The sequence below is a fragment of the Chiloscyllium punctatum genome, chromosome 41, assembly GCF_047496795.1.
Source record: "Chiloscyllium punctatum isolate Juve2018m chromosome 41, sChiPun1.3, whole genome shotgun sequence".
Taxonomy (NCBI): Eukaryota; Metazoa; Chordata; class Chondrichthyes; order Orectolobiformes; family Hemiscylliidae; genus Chiloscyllium; species Chiloscyllium punctatum.
In genome coordinates, this window is record NC_092779.1 from 52,353,777 (window position 1) to 52,375,865 (window position 22,089).

At 38.6% G+C, this 22,089-nt stretch overlaps 1 long non-coding RNA gene across 4 annotated transcripts in view; it reads right to left on the reverse strand.

Moving 5' to 3' along the window:
• Nucleotides 1–22,089, reverse strand: part of LOC140465070 (uncharacterized) — a 109,592-nt gene that overhangs the window by 36,434 nt on the left and 51,069 nt on the right. For 3 of the 4 annotated variants that reach the window (XR_011955064.1, XR_011955062.1, XR_011955065.1), the window contains exons 3-4: nucleotides 15,967–16,049; nucleotides 15,114–15,211 (exon numbers count right to left, since the gene is read on the reverse strand). This is a non-coding gene — a long non-coding RNA (uncharacterized lncRNA). The remainder of the gene's footprint in view (nucleotides 1–15,113; nucleotides 15,212–15,966; nucleotides 16,050–22,089) is intronic. The other variant, XR_011955063.1, reaches the window with a different exon arrangement.

Sequence of the window (22,089 nt, forward strand, 5' to 3'; positions counted from 1 at the left end):
CTTAAGGGAGGGACAAAATTTGAGGGGTGGAAATTGGAAATGTTGGAGGGTGTGCAGGGCACTGCCCTGAGAGTTGCCAAGTTTATACTCTACCTTGTTTCTTCAGATACTTTATTAATGATCTTCCCTCCATCATAAGGCCAGAAGTGGGAATGTTCATCAATGATAGCACAATATTCAGCAACATTCATGACTCGTCTGATGCTGAAGCAGTCCATGTCCAAATGCAACAAGATCTGGACAATATCCAGGCTTGGGCTGATAAGTGGCAAGTAACATTTGTGCCACACAAATGCCAGGCAATGACCATCTCCACTATCAGTGATTGCCTATTTATCAACATCCTGGAAACTACCATTGACCACAAACCCAGCTAGACTTGCCATCTGAATACAGTGGCTACAGAGCAGGTGAGAGGCTAGGGATGCTGCAGCTCACCTTCTGGCTCCCCAAAGCCTGTAAACCATCTACAAGGCATAAGTTAGGAGTGTTATGGAATAACTCCCCACTTGCCTGGATGAGTGCATCTCCAACAACACACAAGCTTGACACCATCCAGTACAAAGCAGCCCACTTGATTGGCACCATAATCCAAAAATATCCACTCCACCACCAACACTCAGTCGCAGTAGTGTGTACTATCTACAAGATGCACTACAAAAATTCATTATATCTCCTTCAGAAGTACCTTCCAAACCCATGAACACTTCCATCTGGAAAGACAAGGGCAACAGACATATGGAAAGACCACCACCTGCAAGTTCCCTCCAAGCCACTCACCGTACTGATTTGGAGATATATAGCTGTTCTTCGACTGTCACTGGGTCAAGATCCTGAAATGACCACCCTAATGGCATTGTGGGTCACCCTATATCTGGTGGACTGCAACAGTTCAAGAAGGCAGCTCACCACCACCTTCTCAAGAGCAGCTAGCAACACCCATGTTTCACAAGTGAATAAAAAGATTCTGACTGTCAGACACCAAAGGATTTGGTATGTGAGAGAGGGCAGTGGGTATGGGAAGGGTTCAGTAGCATCTATTGTTCAGGAGGTTGGGTAAAAACTGTCTGTGGTTCAGTGGGGTTGTGGGGGGGAGTGGGGAATATTGTATTATGGTGGGTACCGTTATGGGGAGAGTGGTCGAGGATTGGTTAGCATTGCTGTGTTGTGGCAGAGCAATGTTGCAGTGCTTTGGCACTCCAGCTGATTTACTCAGAGTTGTGCTGCTCAGCAGCTACTGTATGTGAATGAAGTGAATTAGCCATAGATCTATGCAGCATTTTTCAATTGATCATTAATTTTTGAGGCTCACATTCACATTAGAGTTTCAACAATTGGTCTTTCTACTTCTTTAAATCATATCTGCTGGTGACACATACACAATACACCTTAATCATTTCACACTGTGGTCAAGCCTTTGCAACACCTCCACTTCCTATTGAAAGTGAATGGTGCTTCCTTTTACTCAGATTGAGGTGGTTAATGCTCTTTCTGAAATAGTTGTCAGAATAATAAAACCATTTTTACATTGAAAAGCACCAAAATCCAAAAGTCAGACAAGCAATTGTGACCGTCAAAGATGTAACAAACCAGCTGAATTTGACAGACTCCAGGTCAGAGCCAGTCAAGGCACTTTGCTGAAACATTGGAAGTGAAAACAAGGGACGTAATGACATCAACACAGGTCCTGATGGATTTTCTGGGGTTACTAAAGTAATTGTCTGTAGTGTCCCAACAGAGTTTGTGAAAACTTTCTTCAAGGGATGAACACTGGTGTTCTCTAGAAGGAAAGCTGCCAGCAGAAACAGGGCAGAGTTGGTCGACACAGTTTGGGTGTGTTCCGTACCACACATTTCATGTGTTAACTGACACAAGAGCACATTCAAAACATGGTAACCCCAAGGATGGTGATAATGTGGATTTAGTGATTGTAACACCACCAACGAATGTCAAAGGGCGATGATTAGATTGTGTCTTATTGGAGATGGTCATTGCTTTCACTTAACCTGAGTGCAAAAGGATTCAGGTAAATTAAGGAATTTTGCATTGAAATGTTTAAGAAAATATAAAAATTCAAAATATATAAACATAAAATCTTTAACTTTCATGATGGCTCCAGGACAAGAGAGGCTTGATTTCCAGCACACTATCTCAATGAGTATGAGGCAGTCTGTGATTAAAATATTGGGCTACTTATTACAAGTTGTTGAGATAAATGGTACAGTCTGTTGTTATACACTATGCAGCCTGAAAACTGTGTGCAACCTGCACCTGTATTTTCTGAAGCCTTTCTTACTTGATGTCTCAAGGCTATTCTGTGTACTGTGTGCTGAATTGACTGCTTAAGCCACGGGTTCCTAAAACTATTGGTCATGACATCCTACCCTGAGCATTTGGTTGTGTGCTCTTCCTCTTCCAAGGCAGCAGTGCCAATTATGAAGTAAACACTCTGCAGGGACATCACTGGGATTGGCTCTGATTTCCTCTAACACACACTTCCTCTAAGCATGATTTTCTTCTTGCTATAGTTCAGAGGGCATTGCCTATGGAATAAAATCTGCCTCCATTGGAGTCTTCAAATTGTTGTGTAAAAAGCATTTCCGACATCATTACAGTGACGACCCTTTGAAAGTGCATTAACTGGCTCTAAAGTACTTGGGGATGACCTTGGGTTGTTGCATATGTAGTACAAAAGCAAGTTTTCTCTGTTTCAAACATAAATGAAATAGAAAATACAAGTAGGATAATCTAAGATTCTAAAATTGTAAAGAGAAAGTCTTGCATTTTTATAGCACAACTTACAAACACTGGATGTCCAAAGTACCTTCAAACAAAAGTAATATTTTAGCAGGTGGTCACTGTTGCAATATGAGAAATGAAGCAGCCAATTTGCACACAGCAGAATCCTACAATCAGCAAAGTAATAAAACCCAGACAACCTTTTCATTTGAAATGTTGATTGATGGATAATTATTGGCCAAGAAAGCTTAGATTTTTGCTTTCAGAACCTCAAGTGGGACTTGAACATACATCCTTCTCACTCAGAGGTGGTAGCATCAAATCAGGTGGTCAATTAATGGCCTCTTCTTGGACAGTCTCCAGCTGTCAGTGCTGATATTTTACAGATGGTGCAGCTGCTGTGCCTTGTGGTGAAACCATTAGGTAAACCCTGGTAATCTGACTTACGTCTTGGGTTGGAGGGAATTAGAAATCCTGTTGAGGCACCCTGTGCCCTGTGGAAGTCACTCACAGTTATCAGGTGCCCTTGCTTCTTCCCCTCCTATGAGCATTTTGGTTGTGACCCCACTCCCATCCCATCACCAACTCTGATTCACTGGCCTCTAGTGAAACTACTCTATTTAACTTACACTCCAGCCTCCATGCTGCTCCTCATGGAGAAATGGTTATCGTTCCAGCAGTAGTCAGATATCCAAGTGCTAGGATTGGAGAGTGTACAACCATCTGATTGACAGCCAACTTTCAAATGGGATGCGGAAGACAGGACCTGGGCCATTTCTCGCTTTACAGACACTGTCAAACTGCTGAGTTTCTCCACAACTTTGTTTTTGTTTCAGATCTCCAGCATCCACAGTAATTTGCTTTTACTTCATTCATTTCAGTAATTTAATGAAATAACATGGTTCCTGAGTTTTTCAGCTGGGGCTGGAGCCATGGGTTATTTAATATGGAAAGATGGGAAAACTAAAACTGGGCACCATAAGTATATAGGTCTCACTAATAAAACAAAGCTCTTCAGCTGGACAGTGATTCAAATGTGAAACTTGCCATCAGAATGAATGATTGAGATGAGTAGCATCAATATTTTTAAGCATATGGAGGGAGAAAGGAATAGAAGTTTAAGGTGATGGGGTTCAATAAGGAGGTGTGACATGAAATTTGTACAGAGCAGTGGTGTAACATGGAGCAGTTGGGTCAAGTGGCCTGTTCCTGTGTTGTTCATTTAATTTAGTTGCAGTTTTGCATCAGTGCAGGGAGGAGAGTGACGTTGTGGTGTAGAACTGGAGTATGAACTGAAACGAAGGAGGAGCTTTGTCACCGCTGTATTCTAGTACAAGATCAGAGAATGCAGAAATTACAATAAATAAAGAGACTGTGTGTCAATAAGACCACAGTTTTTCTCTTGCTTTGGACCCATCTATAATAGGCCATAAAAAGGGAGAAAGATTACTTTGCAGGAAAAAGCATAGAAATAGCTTGGATTTTCCAGTCTGTTTAGTACAAATAATTGCATGACACATTAATGTACGATTTTAGAAAACCTTAATCATCATTACTTAGTAACAAGGTAGAGTTGGCACAGCAGAACATTCAGTTTCCGAACTACTTTATGATAACATGCGCTGTTTATACAGTCATGACTTGAAATTATACACAGTGAGTATTTTTCTTCATCAATAAAATAGAGCAGTTTTTTTTTACTTTTGCTTTTATGTGCAGAAATCTTGAATTTATATCACTACCTTCTCACTGCTATATCCCCTGAGGAATACATCTCAACCGCGGTACATAGGACCCAGAAGTTCTCGCTTTCTGATAATCTGGCAGATTCTGGCACCAGGGGACACCAATGTTCAAGGCCTGTGATGGATCAAAAACTCACTTATGTTCCGCCTGTCGACTCTTGATGACATGATTGGTGTGCAATCAAACGGGCTTTCTCATAGTAAGAGATTTGCACGTTTGCACCCTATGCTTAATACCACCCTTCACTCATATGCCTCACTCCCATTTCCCCCATCCCCCGCTCCCACTGTCTCCCCATATCCCGGTAAGTCTTTTTGGAAACCTTTTATGTTTATCACAGGGTAGGGTTGCAAGGAGAAGGAAATCAAAGGCAAAGGCAAGGATTTTCCACCTGCCCCCCACACTTTAAAAGAAAATCAGGAAATTGCAACCATGATGTTCATATCTTCAAGAAATTTTGAAAGATGTTGAAGTGAGAGTTAGGAGTAGTAATTGACAGCATGGCAGAAGATAGAATCGCTACAGTATGGAAGCAGGCCATTCGGCCAATCGAGTCCACATCGTCCTTCCGAAGAGTATTCTACCCAGACTCTGCCTACTACCTAATCTTTATAACCTTGCATATCACATAGCCAATCCATCTAACCTGCGCATCTTTGAACTGTGGGAGGAAACTGGACCACACAGAGGAAACCTGTGCAGATACAGGGAGATTGTGCAAACACCACACCATCAGTTGCTTGAGGGTGGAATCAAACATTGGTCCTGGGCACCATTAGGGAGCAGTGCTAACCACTGAGCCATCATGCTGCTTGTTCACAGATGGTTCACAGTAAAGATTTTCACAGGTTCAAACAAATGTCTTCCATTTATTTGACACTTTTCAAATTTTCAAGACACTCCAAAATGTTCTGCAGCTAGTGAATTACTTTCGCTGTGCAGTTAGTTTTGTAATATAGGAATTGTGATGGCCAAACTGAGAGGTTCCACAAACTGCAGTGAGGTAATAAACAGGTAATTTGTTTTAGTGATGTTAGATTGCTTTGGGAGAACTGACCTGATTTTCTTCAGATAGGATCTTTTATATCTAGTTGACGAGACAACCAGAGGCAGCGTTTAACATATCATTGGTGAAGCAGTACTTTCAACAGTGGATCAATTCCTTACTATTGCACTTGAGTTTCAGCTCAACTTTCTGCTTAAGTTTTTGGCATGACACTGGTACCCACAACATTCTGTTTCGAAGGAAAAATGTTGTAGATGGTTTCAGAGAGATATCTGTAGCATAAAACTGATGTGACTGAAAGCCCTTCTGTCAGTGGAGCAATACATAAATGGTACTTACTGCAATATATGATTTGGACACTCTTGATTTTGAATACTTTAGAATTTACAGAGACAAATGTACAAGATCCTCACAAATTGTCTTAGATCATTGTTGCTATTCATTTGCAGTGCATCCTTGTGGAGCAGGACTTGTGGCATTCATAGAAATTGCCAATCATAGCTAATTTTATAGGTTCACGAAGGCTTAAATTAAGCATGGATAAGGCACTCAGCAGAAATGGATGTTATTGTGGAAGTAAGCAATATTGTTTCTCCCTGTAATTTAAATGCCAATACACAGAAATGCCTGCTTCAGCCCAGGTGGATGGACAGAGAAGGGATATGTGTGTGTTTTTCCATGTGTCTGTGTGTTTGTGTATGTGTGTCAAGGATGTATGAGGGTTCTACTAAAAGGAACAGGTTTACTGAAAAACTAACTTTTTGGTCTATCATTCAGCTTCAATGGATTTTACTGGAATGCAGATTAGCAACATGTCTAATGATCAATGAATGCAAAAAGGGTTTGTTCAATTAATGATAGCAAAGCTAGAATTCATTAGTCCATCATTTTGGTTAAACACAACTGCAAGCACTAAATAGCTGAAATCTCTAATACAAACACGATGGGTGTGCTTGTAGTTTGGAACACTTCCTCAAAGAAATGTTAATATTACACAGAATGTTGTGAGAATATATACCAGATGTGCATGTGAGGAATACCTATTTTGATTTTAACTTATATGTAGGGATCCATTACTGTACCACTTTAGGTATAGTTAAGTGAAAACTAGAATATTTCAATTGATTGATGTATTTATGTCATCACCCAATGAAGTAAATAGTAATCTAACTACAACAAGAGCTTTCCCTGACTAATTCTTCAGTTTTCTATCTGAAGACAGGTCTTTGGGGATTATTTGCTAAACAAAGATGTGGTCCCAAAACTCATTAACCTTGACTGAAAGTGAATAATTTTAAAGTTTCAAGACATTTCTGGCCTGAGAAGTAAATATTGAGAGTGTCTCTGGTACTTCATATTGGGCAAGCAGAGATCAGTGATATCCTAAAATTTCATCTCTATTTGCCACAGAATCTGCTTCGACTGAGTTCAAAATTGATGACAGAGAAAATCAAATCCATTTCAAGTAACTGTGACCAATAGTGCAACACCACTCCATCACCCTGCCCCACACCCCTGCCCAGCCTGCTACCCAAAACATTGGTCTTGCCTTCATTCATCAAAACCACATACTTTGGAATTCCCTCCCTTTATCTTCTCCTTATAGATATTGCTTAAAGTCAACTCCATACGAAAATGAAAAGAACTGAGAACCAAGTAAAATACAGAAGGCTCAGAAGGAAGGTGAAAAGCAAATAAGAGACGCAAAGAAGAATTTTGAAAAAAGACTGGCAGCTAACCTAAAGGGAAATTCTGTAAGCACATCAGTAGTAAAAGGGTGGTAAAAGGAGGACAATTAATGTCCTAAAAGGGAACTTATACTGAGGCCAAAGGCATGGCTGAGATGTCAGATGAACACTTTGTATCTGTTTTTACCTACAAGTTAGATGCTGCCCAGGCAATGGTGACAGGGTAGGAAGCTTGGTCACTATAAGGATTATGGACTTAGAAAGAAAATTTAAATTCTGCACAAAAGAAATCTCAGGGCATTAAAGCTTTGAGTAGTGTGTAAGGAACCCAACCCCTCTTAGCAGAAATCAACTGTAATGCAACACATACTGAAGACAATGTTCAATGAACATGAAGATGAATTTGACACACTTAGAGGAAATAACTTCAAAACTCATAAATAGCTCACTAATAAGTAGTTTCTCAAAAATTAATTCACAGAGATATTATATGAGTGGCATGAGTGAAGATGAGGTTTACTAGGATGTTGCCTGGGCTACAGAATTTCAGTTATAGAGATTGGACAGACTGAGGTTCTTTTCCTTAGAGCAGGGGAGATTGAGACAGGGCATGATTGAGATGTATAAAATTCTGAGGAACATAAATAGGGTAGACAGGAAGAAACCTTTCCCCTTGATAGATAGCTCAATGACAGGGAGCATAGATTTAGATAAGGGGTAGCAAGTTTAGAGGAGATAAGAGTCATACAGCACAGAAGAAGATTCTTCAGTCCAACTCGTCCATGCCAAACAGACATTCCAATCTGACCTAGTCCCATTTCCCAGCATTTGGCCCATATCCCTCTAAACTTTTCTTTTACACATACAATTCCAGATGCTTTTAAATATTGTAATTGTACCACCTTCCACCATTTCATCTGGCAGCTCATTTCATGCACACACAACCCTCTGCGTGAAAACGTTGCCCCTCAAGTTCTTTTTATGTCTTTCCCCTCTCAGCTTAAACCGATGCCTTCTAGTTTTGGACACTGCTACTCTAAGAAAAAGACCTTGGCTATTCACCCTATCCATGCCCCTCATGATTTTGTAAACCTCTGTATGGTCACCCCTCAGCCTCTGAAGCTCCAGGGAACAAAGCCCTAGCCCATTCAACCTCTCCCCAGAACTCAAACCTTCCAGTCCCAGCAGCATCCTTGTAAATCTTTACTCCATCCTCTCAAGTTTAACAACATTCTTCCTATAGAAATGGGACCAGAATTGTATGCAGTATTCTGAAAGTGGCTTCACCAATGTCCTGCATCATAATGTCCCAACTCCTATACTCAACATACTGACCATTGAAGGCAAGCACGAAAAATGCTTTTCTCACCAATCTGTCCATCTGCAACTCCATTTTCAAGGAGATGGAAGAAAATCTTTACCACTCTGATGGCAGGGAATCTGGAACTCACTGCCTATGAGGGTAGTAGAGGCAGAAGCCCTCATAATATTTAAGAAGTATTTAAATGTGCACTTGCAATGCCAAGGCAGACAAGGCTATGGACCAAGTGCTGGAAAATGGGATTAGAATTGTTAGATGGTTGTTTTTGACCAGTGCAGACATGATGGGCTGCATAGCCTTTTTCTATGCTGTAGATCTATTGACCCTTTGACTTTAAGTGTTTAATGTTGATAATAAGGAGGTATAGGATAAGCTGTTAGTACATAAAGTTGATAACACACCTGCACTGGTTGAGATGCATCCAAGGATTTTGAAGAAAGTGAGAATGGAAATTGCCAAGGCACTGTCAACAATCTTTCAATCTTCCCTGGATTCATAGGTCGTGTTGATGAAGTAGAGAACTGCAAAAATCTGACCCATTCAAAAAGGGTTGTAAAGATCAGTCTAGCAATTACAGATTAGTCAGTTTAACTTTGATAATGGGGAATGTTCTAGAGGCAATTATTCACCATAGAATTAATATTCACATAGTAAAATGTGGGTTAATTTCACACAGTCATCGTGAATTTGTTAAGGGAAAATGAAGTCTAATTAACTTGACAGAGATTTTGAAGAGGTAATAGAGAGGGTTGGTAATGGCAAGGTTTTTGATGTGGTGTACATGGACTTCCAAATGGCCTTCAATATGATGCCACATAACAGACTTGTAAGTAAAGTGAGAGATCTTGGAATAAGAGGGACAATAACAAGATGGAAAAAATGTTGGTGAGTGATGGGTAACAGAGAATATTTATTGATAATAGGTATTTATTGCGCTAGAGGAAGGTTTGTATTGGAGTTCTCCAGAGATCAATATTTGAATGGTTCCTTTTCTTGATATATAAATAATTTAGATGTTCTTGTATATGGGGACAATTTCAAACTTTGTGAACATTACAGAACTTGGATGAATTGTAAACAGTGAGGAGGACAATGCAGAACTTCAAAAACAATATGTCAAGGTGCTGGAGTGTGCAGATAGGTGGCCAATGAAGTTCAAAGTACTGAGGGATGAGGTGAACACCTTTTTACAGGGAACTTGAGGAGACAGTATGAAAGGGTACTATTCTAAAGGATATGCAGGAGCAGAGAGAATTGGATGTATTTGTGCATATATCATTAAAGGTGGCAAGACAGGTAGAGAGAGCTGTTAATAAAGCATACAATATTCTAGGCTTCAAAAATAGGGTGCAAGAGCTTATGCTTATTCAGCTTATACTGAATCTATATCAGTCACTTATTAGGTCTTAGCTGTATATTGTGTACAGTTCTAGGTACCACACTATAGGAAGGATGACAATGCATTGGAGAAATTGCAGAAATGCTTTTGGGGATGAGAAACTTCATTTATGAGGATTTTTGGAGAAGTTGGGACAGTTTGCCTTGGTGAGAAGGAAGCTAAGAAACTGAACAGAGATTTGACAGAAGTTTTCAAAATCACGAGGGGTCTGGGCAGAGTAGATAGGGAGAAACTGTTTCTACTCATAAATGGATCATGAATTGGGGGCACAGTTTTAAAGTATTTGATAAAAGAAGCAAATGAATGATCTGGGTTTGGAATGCATGACCTGAAGTTGGAGTGACGGCAGAGTTATTCAAGAGTTATTAGATAAATGGTTAAACAGAAACATGTCCAAGGTGATAGTGGAAAGGCAGGAGTTTGGCACTGAGTCTAAATGCTCAGATAGCCAGGGCAGTCACTTGGGACAAATGGCTTCCTCTGCATCATAACAATTCTTTGATTCTGTTCAGCATTTGGTCATCTCTCTTAACATTCTCATATTGGTCCACTGTTCGTTTCTATCATTGCTTCCATATGAAGTGATTAGAGATACTTTCTAAATTGAAGATGCTATATCAATGAGAACTGTTGCGAATTGACCAAGAGAAAAAATGATAAATACCTGAAAAGGAAAGAAATAATTATGGAATGTAGAAAAGGAAAAGGATGGGAATAAGCGACTGACTCTTCCAAGACCTGATGCAGGTGTAATGAACTAAATGACTATCTCTTGTGTTGTATTATGCTATGTAAATTACTCCTACCAGGCCTAATAGAAGCACAAAGGCAAAGATAAACATGATAGTACCATAAAATCCAGTCTTGACCCCCAGGTCAAAGTATGGAGAAGGTGCATAAATCAACATTTTCACTCTTTTGGACATGGGTGCAAACTTTTGGCCTACCAGGATTTATGGATACCATTTGGTATTTAGAACTCCAGATCTGAAAATCTAAGCTAGATATAAAAAGGTTTCCAAGTTATCCATTTTCACTGAAGTACTGAATCAGTTTAGGGGAAGTAGTGATCTCGTGGCAATGTCACTGTGCTATAATCCCAGACTAATGCTTTGGAGAACATGAATTTGAAACCCATCAGAGCTGATTGTGAAATTTGAACTCAACAAAAAATCTGGAATTAATAAAGCTGGTATAACAATAACTATACAGCCATTGTTAATGGTCATAAAAAATGAATCTAGTTCACTAATGTCCTTTATGGAAAGAAATCTGGTGTATTTACCTGGTCTGGCCTACATGTGACTCCAGACACACAATGAGTTACAGTCTATATCCCATGAAAATGTAATCAGTTTAGCTTTTCTTTAGTTAACCAGTGAAAATGTAATGCAAAACTAAAAACACATTTAGACAGCATCATTTAGTTTCTTTTTTGTTCTGTATCAATTTAAGGTAGCACCAACTACACAAAGTAATTCAAAGTTAATTTTGCTAAAATTGTCAAACTATACTGTTATTACAATGTCTCCAGTAACCCTGATTGATATGAAAGAACCATTGAATGTGTTTCCTTGCTGGAGTGCCAAAAATTTTAAACTGCGCAGCTAATACAGAATTGGACCAATGTTTGTGAAGCAGTAGAGAATGATTTGCCCTTAGTACTGAGGGAAAACCACACCATTTAAATGTAAAATGTAATTACGTATAAATGCCGTTTGGTATCATACTGGATTTGCTTTGCTTAATATAGAATAGCAAATTATACAAGAATCTAGAAACATAATATTTTGTTGATATATATTACAGTTTTGAGATAAATCTGTTTGGTTTTACAATAGCTGCAGTATAGTAAGTTGGAATCTGATTTTAGTATGCTAATGATAAATGCTAAATTCTTCTTTAACTACTTTCAACCAAAGTTGAGACCTTTTTGAATTTAATAATTCAGTTAACATGCATTAAATTAAACAGAGGAAACAGAAGAATTAAAACAACTTTACATTAGGGATATTTACTTACTGTTTGTGGGCAAAGGATTGATCCTACTCTCTTGTAAGCAAATTTTATATTTTGTCATAATAACGTTTAGGGTTTTTATGAAGATAAATCTCACCCGCGCAGCTTTCCAAGCAGATGTGTGGAAGATGTAGATATTCTGTACTTTTACAAATGAATATTTTAAGTAACAAACCATTATATGAAAATGAGCAGTGCTCTGATTCTGACAGATTCCAGAAGATCTGAATATGGGAAATATTTTGTACATGAAGAGTTGCTGTTGCCATCATCTTTGCTTATAGGTGGGATTTCATGAGAACAATGGAAATCAATAGCGCTAGTCTGCACTGAGTGTTTAAGTGACTGCCAAGCAACACTATGGTGCCACAATCTTTAAAGATTATTTTATTTAACTCTTTCAGTTCTTCGGCTAATGTGGTCCCATTTACACTGTATGACTGTATGTTTAAAGATGCAGACACTACTTCAGAAAATGCGTTCACCAGACATTGAAAATAAAAGAGTTAATCTTACAGCAGTAATGTAATGGAGCAATGGAAACAATTACAAACTCTACAGCATCTGAACTCAGCTCAGGAAAACAAACAAATAAAAAAAATGCCACTAGGATTACCCATGCTAATATAATTTCACCCAATGCTCCCTTGTGATAGATTGTGACTGCATTCCTAGCAGTCTTATTGTCACAGGATCATAAGAATTTTTTTCATTTGAAGCACCCAGCTTTTGACAGCCCTTCAGATCCAAATTGACATTTTACATGCAAAATCTTTTATATATGTATAATGTATATTCAAAATTCCAATCATACCAGCCTATCCAAAAGGTGAGTCCGGGATGATTTAATCCATGAATTATTCAGTTTTAAGCGGCTGCTGGAATTGCCAACTGTGAAGGGTTTCTGTGGCACTCTGCACTGCAGACTCTCCAATACCCCTGTCATTTTATTCATTCCTCCGACTGTGATCTGTTTCCCTGTTTAAGAGCCTGTCCCTTGGGGCACTGGCTCACATACCACATGCATAAAATTGGCAAAATCCTAAATGTGCTTCTGTCTCATACCGCAGTCTTCACCGGCTGTCGTTTTATTTGCCTCATTAGATACCACATCCTGGCAATGTCTGCAGATCCTGATCCTGATGTAGAAAAATGTAAAGCTATATCAGGGATAAGGGGGTGATGCAAATATTGTAATCCAGGTGATGGTACAGTGCTTCCTTTGTTTTCACAACACACTTTATATCTGGAAGCTATTTTTTGCCCTCAGCTGCATTGAATGTATTCAGTGAAATCCGTTAGATAGAACAAGCTGGTTGATGCACTTATTCCAGAGGTTGAAGCTCAGAGGAAGGCTGATATTAAAAGACAATTTAATCCACACTCAGCGACAAAAAACAAACAAACGATGAAGCAGTTGGACGGTCTGGATTTTATAGCTGCTTGAAACTGCAATTGGAAATACAAATGTGCACAACTCCATTTCCCTCAGTCTCCAGCATGACATGTACTGCAATCCCCGGGATTCTCCACACGATGGCTAGTGATGTTGATACTAGACAGCTGCTGCCCTGTATCCAGGAATGATTTGAAGTGAAGTAGGTCAGCAGGTCTGGCCTCTAATTTGAGATCTGTGCAAAGCCAGAGACAGATACTGTTGTCAATCCATGTTATTGCATTCATTCTTGATTTGAGCTAAGACTGGAACATCAAGCTGCATGGTTGCAAAGAAAAAGGCCTTGATGAAATGGTTGATGAAAAGTACTGTATCCTTTGTCCCGACCGTGCAGGTACATTAGCATGGCACAAGAAACTATTAATAAAGAGCCAGGGAGCGCAAAGCCATCCTTCATCAAAGGCTCTCATCATAGCATTGTGGGCACAGACCTTTTGTGTGGTTCCTTTACTTAACTGAAAGCACTGCATGCCAAGAAAATTAACCTGTAAATCTAGTAAGCAGTTTCTTTTGCTATTTCACTCCCGATAAGCTTTTTTCTCCCATAAGACCGGCGGCGCAGGTGAAAGAATCCTATTGCTGCTTTGAGCCTGCTGCAGCGTCTGCTTTGCCGCACTGCGACTGGAAATCTGCAGCAGTAAGAGCTAGCTTTCTGGCAGTTGCGATCGTGAAGAAACCAGCAGCACTATGACACTGCAGTCAGCTGACTTTGCAGTGTTATCATTTCAGTGGTGCTACGCAGACTTAAACTGGTTCGCGAGTTGGTGCAAAAGGAGTAACCCCTGGTGAAGAAATGGACTCCGCTATGTACTCTCACAAAATGACTGGCTTGCTTCTGCTGCGACTTGCCTCAAGATCATCAGTTTAAATAACTTTTGGCAGGAGAGCAAAGGAAGTGGATTCTACTTCCTGTTGATACAATATGTGGATGAAAACTACGTTACAGTTTCCCCTTTCCATCAGTGAAATGTCTATATTAATTGCATGTGAAGAAAATATTGTCCTCCTATTTACCACAGTGCAGTCCCTGTCTGCATTTTCCATAGCTACAGTAACCCTTTAGCAGGCATCAAAGTATAAATTTCCATTTCCAGCTGGCTGCTTGTAATTGGTCCAGTTTAAAATAGCAATTCCCAATGAGGGCCAATTCTTAAAGGTTTACAGTAGAATGTTTAAACTATGCATAAAATAAATGATTCAAGTGCTTGACTTTGTTCTTTTTAAGGAGATGGTCTGTTTATCATGCACCTCATATTATACTTGAGAGAATAGACTTCACAAAGATGCCTGTCACTGACGGCAAGTTTCGATTTTCATTCACACAAATGCAAAATGAAGAAAGACAGCTTAGTTAAATATTTGTGCAACAAGTATATTGTGACCCTATTGAAAAAGATGAGGCAAAATAACAATTGAAGTAAAATAAACATATGAAATGTAAGCTTATTTCGTCTGTGCCATTTCTTTAAAAAATTAGGTATTTCTTCAGAATGTTTATACTTATGTTTATTACTGGGTGAGGTGATAGCCTAGTGGTGTTATCGCCAGACTGTTAATCCAGAGACCTAAGGAATGTTCTAGGGATCAGGATTTGAATCCCACTATGGCAGATGGTAGTATATGAATTCAATAAAAATCTGGAAATAAGAGTCTAATGATTACCATGAAACAACATCAATGGTCAAGAAAAAGCCATCCAGTTCACTAATATCCTTCATAGAAGGAACTGCTGTCCTTACCTGGTCTGGCATACATGTGACTCCAGACCCACAGCAATGTGATTGACTCTGAACTGCCCTCTGGTCAATCAGGGATGGGCAATAAATGCGAGCCTAGCCTACGAATAAATAAGAAAAAATAAGAATTTATAAGGGTATTGAAGTACCACAAGAAAAAACTGAATTATGTAGCAATTTATTGAAATCACAATTCGCTAACATTACAAATCAGGATGTGAGATTCTTTTGTTCATTGTACCCCATTTTACCACACAGTATATTTGTCCTTGACTCCCAGACCTCCTATCAATTCAGTTCTGAGCTAGTTACCAAAAATATCCAAGAATGGCTCAGGAATAAAAAGCATTCCAATTTTCCTCTCTTCATAGAGGTTGGCCTCCACTTAAAACCAATTAGATAGCTTTTCCAAAGAGTATATTGAACCTCATGCATTACTTCTATGATTCAAGACTGCAATAAGCCAAGTACAAGATCAATGAATCGTAGCAAACTGGTTAATGGTGATGAAAGGGAAGTTTTTTGTGACTGAGACAAATAGATAGTTGTGATTGTCATAACTCAATCTTTGCAGCCCCATGATTTTACTACGGGCACTCCTCCGTGAAATGTCCTCAGTTTAACTACCATCATTTGCTTCATCAACAAGTGTCCTCCTATCCTATGATCAGGTTCACTTACTGTTCTGTCTTCAAACCATCATACCCCTCAACCTTTAGTGGCACCATAATCATCACATCTGTTATTGTTGACATTGGGGGCCATCAATGGCCAAAGGAATATCTAGGCCAGCCACATCACCACCATTGATACATGATTAAGGCAAAGTTTGGGTAATATGTGATGAGTGGCTTACCTTCTGACCTTTGAAATCTGTCATCACTGTGCCTCATGACAAAATAATAGCAGAGTACGTGGAACTTGCCTCAATAGAAATAACTGCAACAACAATAAAAAAACTGAAAATCATCAAGCAACAAGCATTTAATTTGATCACTGTCCTTGATCCAATATACAGCTTTACACTATCAACACCCTGTGGATGCAGCACATACTGTCTACATTTAAAATACCACAAGAAAAATGGCACAAGGTCTGCTACGGTCACGAAAGCACATTGCCAAAAATCCAACTAAAAAAAACACAGTGGTTGTATGAAGAGACTTGCTCTGAACAGACATAGGAGAGTATAAATAGCACCAGTCACAGAATGTTTGTCTAGGCTTCAGCCCTGCAGAATCTCCTCCTGATGGAATTGGTAATTTGCCCACATAAACAAAGCTGGAGGAGAGAGATGACATGAAATGCTTACAATTTGTAACCTGACAAACTGCTTTATGCTTGGAAAGACATTTAGCAATTTGTTTTGTAGAAAGAAAAGGGTCTGATTTTACTCTCTTCTGGCATTAATGCAAAAGGCTTAAATTCATTTTAATTAAATTTGAATCTTGAAATAATTTTTCTACCGTGACTGCAGACCAGATGTATGCAAATTATATATAAATGTGGTATTTGCTGTTCTGCACAGTTTTTCGACAGTAAAGCTGTCTGTTAATTGTTTTTGGTTGTTTCTGGCCATGGTTCGGTAAATCAATTTAAGCATCAAGACTGTAAATTGGTGCCTTAAAAACCTTGAGATTTGGAAATAATTTCATAGATTCAAAATTAATGCTGGAATGCTGAAGCTGGGTGTGCTGTAAGATCCCTTTGCTTTTGGTACTTTATTTTAAGGATGTTTCAATTCAACAATCATATTACCACTGCTTTGTTACATCCCACCCCTTCTTCTTCAGCTATTTCCTTTCTTGCTAGACACCTACCTACTACTGTGCACTCCATCTCCCTCTAGGGCTTAGTTTTTGCAATTCTCATTTTGTTAGAGATACATTTGTTTTATTTTTCCAGGTTGCTGCTGTTCCCTGTTTTAATTTTTCAAACTGCTACCATCCTAGGTTTTGATTTCCAGGCAAGTCCTACTCTTTTTTTAAAATCATTTCTTACTTATTTCCTTTGCAATGATACTTGGCTGCCACTCTCTGGTATTAATTTGCCTCAGCTCACTCTTACTTGCTTTCTCTCCATTGTTTTAATTCCTGGACTGTCATTCTCTCCCACACCTTCCTTATAAATTAATAAGCAACTGATTCACTTCTATACAACATTGATACATGCAGATAACATTACGTAAACATGATGCCTGGTAATTTAACTGAAATTGAAAAACATAATTTAATTCAGTTATTACTCTGTCTTGATCATTAAGAACAATAAAAACCTTAAAGAAGTAACTCATTGTATACTTTGAGATAAGAGCATCATGAGACTCAAATAGACAGTAGAGATATATAGATGGGATTGGAACTGGATCATGTGCCACATCTCTATGGATGTTGAAATATGCTTTGATTTTATCCAGCAACTAGAAAATCAATATAATTAACAACAAGGTAACATGATGAGAGGAAATTGTTTTGCTCTTCTGTTTGATTACCATCTAGTGTAATGGCACTTTACTGGGTCTGATCAAATGGTTCTTAACTTAATCTGGTTTCATTTTTTAACTGAGAGGATCACTTTAAAGAAATTAATCTTGTCAACAACTTGATTAGAATCAACCAAGACATTTGAAGGTTTTAAACTGGATTATCATATAGTTACTGTTTGAATCATCACTTTTTCAAATATACTTGTTTTATATTAAAACATAATTAAATCAACCTGAAATTATTCAAACTAACTTTAATAATTGGAAAATATGACTACATATCGATCTGAAAGATATTAGTTCCTAAGGGCTATGCAACTTTGTTTTCTACCATTTGATGGACCAAAATATGTTATGATGAAAAAGTTCATGAAGTTTGGGTTGACATCTTTTAAAACAAATTTTCTGCCTCAGTTAGCAATTGAAAAGCTTTTACTGATATACTAGGATCAACTGTTAAATATACGTTCCATTTCTATTAGCTTTGGATCATTGAAGGTTTGCCAAATCTTCTTCAACAATATCAACCAAAATGGAATAAAGTACTGAAGCATTAATAAAATGTCCAAAATTAGCAAACATTATAACTATAGAGAAGATAAAGAAGAATGATCCGAGTCTCATAAGAAAGGACATTTCTAGTTGTGTTGGTACAGTCAACAGATAGCCTTTGATTATACTCATTCTTAAGGATGAGTGAGCTGCAAGCTTTTCATTCGTTCTTGGAATGTGGGTGTCATAGGCAAGGTAAGCCTTCATTGTTCAGCCCAAATTACCTTTGAGAAGATACTGATAAGCTGCCTCTTGATCTGCGGCAGTTCATGAGCTCTCAGTAACTTCACAATGCTATTTAGGAAGACAGTTCCTGTGTTTTGACCCACTAACAATGAAGGAATGGTAATATTGTTCCAAGTTGGGATGGTGAGTGGCTTTAAAGGTAACTTAAAGGTGGTGGTGTTTCTATGCATCTGCTGCTCTTGTGTTTCTAAGTGTGGAAACATGCTTTTGAAGAAAGTTGTGTGAGTTGCTGCAGTTGATCATATAGATGGAACACTCTGCTGGAACTGTGTGATGATAGTGGAATGAGTGATTTTTGTTTATGCACTGCAGGGAAGGTCTGGGGCTCAGAAATGAAAAATAAGATGTTCCGTCATTTTTTTTATTGTTATTGTTGCTTCTCATTTGCAGAGTACCAGGAATTCCAAAGTGATTACAAAATTATGAGCAGTTTTGGGCCCTGTATCTAAGGAAAGATGTGCTGGCTTTAGAAGGGGTTCAGAGGAAGTTTACAAGAATGATCCCAAGGATGAAGGGCTTGTCATATGAGGCGCATTTGAGGACTCTGAGTCTGTCCCTGATGGAGTTTAGAAAGATGAGGGTGAATCTGATTGATACAAACAGGATACTGAGAGACTTGGATAGAATGGATTTGAAGAAGATGTTTCCACTAGTAGGGAGACAAGAGTGAAGAGACCACCTTTAGAAGTGAGATGAAGAGGAATTTCTTCAGCTTGAAGTTGGTGACTCTGTGAAACTCATTGCCACAGAGGGTTCTGGAGGTCAAGTCATTGAGTATATTTACTCAGAGATAGATAGGTTCATGATGAGCAAAGGGATCAAAGATTATGGGATGAAGGCAGGAGATTGATGTTGAGAAAGCCATGATCAAATAGTGCAGAAAACTCAATGGGTTGAATGGCTTAATTCTGCTCTTATATCTTGTGGTCAAAATACATCAACTTGAAAGGCAAAATATATGTAAAGCAAATTGGATTTATTCTAAGTTGTCAGGCTTCTAACCTATTTTCTACCTTCCAGATTGTTGTCATAGGAGACTTTGAGCCTTTAGTCTTTCACAATCTCTTCATAAATTCTCCAGAATCCAATATAAAAGAAATCAATAGAAACAATATAAACTCCATTGTAACTTGTGAAATTTCCTTGGAAACTATATCGAGAAGGAGGTCACACTTTAAGAACTAGAACATTTGAACTGAAAAAGTTGTCTTATTTTACCCTGCTGTTTCAAGACCCTTTGCATTCCTTCAAACCAAATAGAAGGAAAAGCGCAACAAATTTTAAAAAAGAACCACTTGAGAGACAATTGTGGGAAATAAAATCTTGGATATGTTGGCACAGAGTCATAGCACTTTTTAAAAACTGCTTTTGGCTCCAAGCAATGAGTATTATCACAAATAAAGAGCTCTAAAAATATACCAGTAGACTAGTGTACTAATAATATGGGCCTCAGGAGAATCTAGCCCACATGAGAGACTTATCAACTCTCCTCATCCCACAGCCAGCCAATTGTGATTTCTTTGTTTCCATTTGTTTTCTCCAGCTCTCCATCTTTAGAACACTAGAGATGATCAACAATAACTAATGAGGCCTACTACAACTGCACTGACTAGGTGATTTACCAGGACACCTTAATTTTATTGTTAATTTATTTATTTATTTATTTACAATAGGTGTCACTGGTAAGGCCACTGATTGCTGTTTAGAATAAAGAGGTAAGCCACTCTCTCGATCACATCTGAGTAACTTGCTATATCACTTAAGAGAGCAGGCTACAGTCAAACACATTGCTGTTGTTTGAAGTGATGTATCAACCAGACATAAAGGAAATTAGCAAAGCAAGTGGGTTTTGACGCCAATCTGGTTTTTGCATAGTCACCCTTATTTTCACTAGTTTTCTTTTAATTTCAAAATGCTATGTAAATAATTGAATTGAATTCGCCCAGCTGGCATGCTGGGGATTTGAATTTGTGAGTCTGGATCATTAGTCCAGGCCTCTGGATTACTAATCCAGTTATAGGAGCAGGAGTAGACCAGTTAGCACTTGGGCCTATAATTTTTAAATATCCATTCAGGAAATGCAGGTATCAATAGGTGTACCAGTATTTATTGCCCATCCTATTCGCCCTTGAGAAATTGGTGGTAAACTACCTTCTTGGACCACTGTAATTCATATGGCAAGCATTTTTCATAGTTAATGGCTGTTTGTGTTTCCTATTCCCATTTATCCCCATTAACCCTTCATTCCCGTACTTAACAATAATCTATCTATTTATGTAGCTCTGTCTTAATGATTCAATGATAAATATTTAAGACTCCGCCTGTACCACATTTTGAGGCAGACCGTTCCAAAGTTACACAACCCTCTGAAAGTAAATGTTTCTCCCTAATTTTAAACCCATAATTCTGGATTTACCCACCAGTGGAAACATCTTTTCTAATTCCCCCTTGTCAAGTCCGTTTAGGATCATACACACTTCAATGAAGTCATACCTCGTCCTTTGAAACTCCAGTGAAAGTAAGTCCAGACTATTCAACTCATCCTCATAAAACAATCTGTCAATTCCAGATGTAAATCTAGTAAACTGCTTTATATAACTTGAGCATAATGCCCTTACTTTTATGTTCAATTCCTCTGTTAACAAAGGATAACATCTCATTAGCTTTCTTGAGTATGCATCGCACCTGAATCTAACCTTTTGTGACTCATGTACCAGAACATCCAAATCCCTCCTGCATCTCAGAGTTTTACAGTTATTCTTCATTGAAGTAATATTCTGCATTTTTTATTATTCTTGCCAAAGTGAACTTCACACTTTTCTACACTATGCTCCATCATCAGATTTTTGCCCAGTCACTCAACCTATCAATGTCTGTCTGTAACTTCCTAAGTCCTCTTCAAACATACTTTTCTACCTCCCTCAGTGTCATCTGTGAATTTAACTATCATAGTATCCTTACAGTGTGGAAGCAGGCCATCCAGACCATCAAGTCCAAAGCTATCCTCCAAACAGCATCCCATCCTGACCCATCACCCTACCCTATCCCATTAACCCTACATTTTCCATGGCTACTCCATTTAACCTACATACCCCTGCACAGTATGGGCAATTTTGCATGGCCAATCCACCTAAACTGCCCCTTGGAAGGAAACTAGAGTACCTGGACGAAACCCACACAGATATGGGGAGAATGTGCAAACTCCGAGTCCCTGGTGCTGTGAGATAGCAGTGCTAACACTAAGCTACCATGCCTTCTCTCCCCTCATCCAAGCCATTAATGTAAATTGTAAAAATTTGAATCCCCAGCACATACTTCTGTGGGACTCCACGCACCACATCCTGGCTGTCAGACAATGATCCATTTATGCATACTCTATTTTCTACCATTCAGCCAATCTTCTATCAGTGTCTGGATATAATTCCCTACACCATGAGATTTTATCTTATACAATAACCTTTGATTGACATCTTATGAAATGCTTCCTGGAAGTCTAAGTACATAAATCTACAGATGACCATGCTGATATTTTTCTTTCACTCAGCTTCCAACCTGAGAAAGCAAATCAGTCAATGGAAATTTGGACCAGCAGCAAATTGGACTATGAATAAAAAAGACGTAAAAAAACCAGAAATCTTTAAATATAAGATTATCAGAGAGAAACAGCTCAAGAAAGAAAGATCAAATATATGGCTG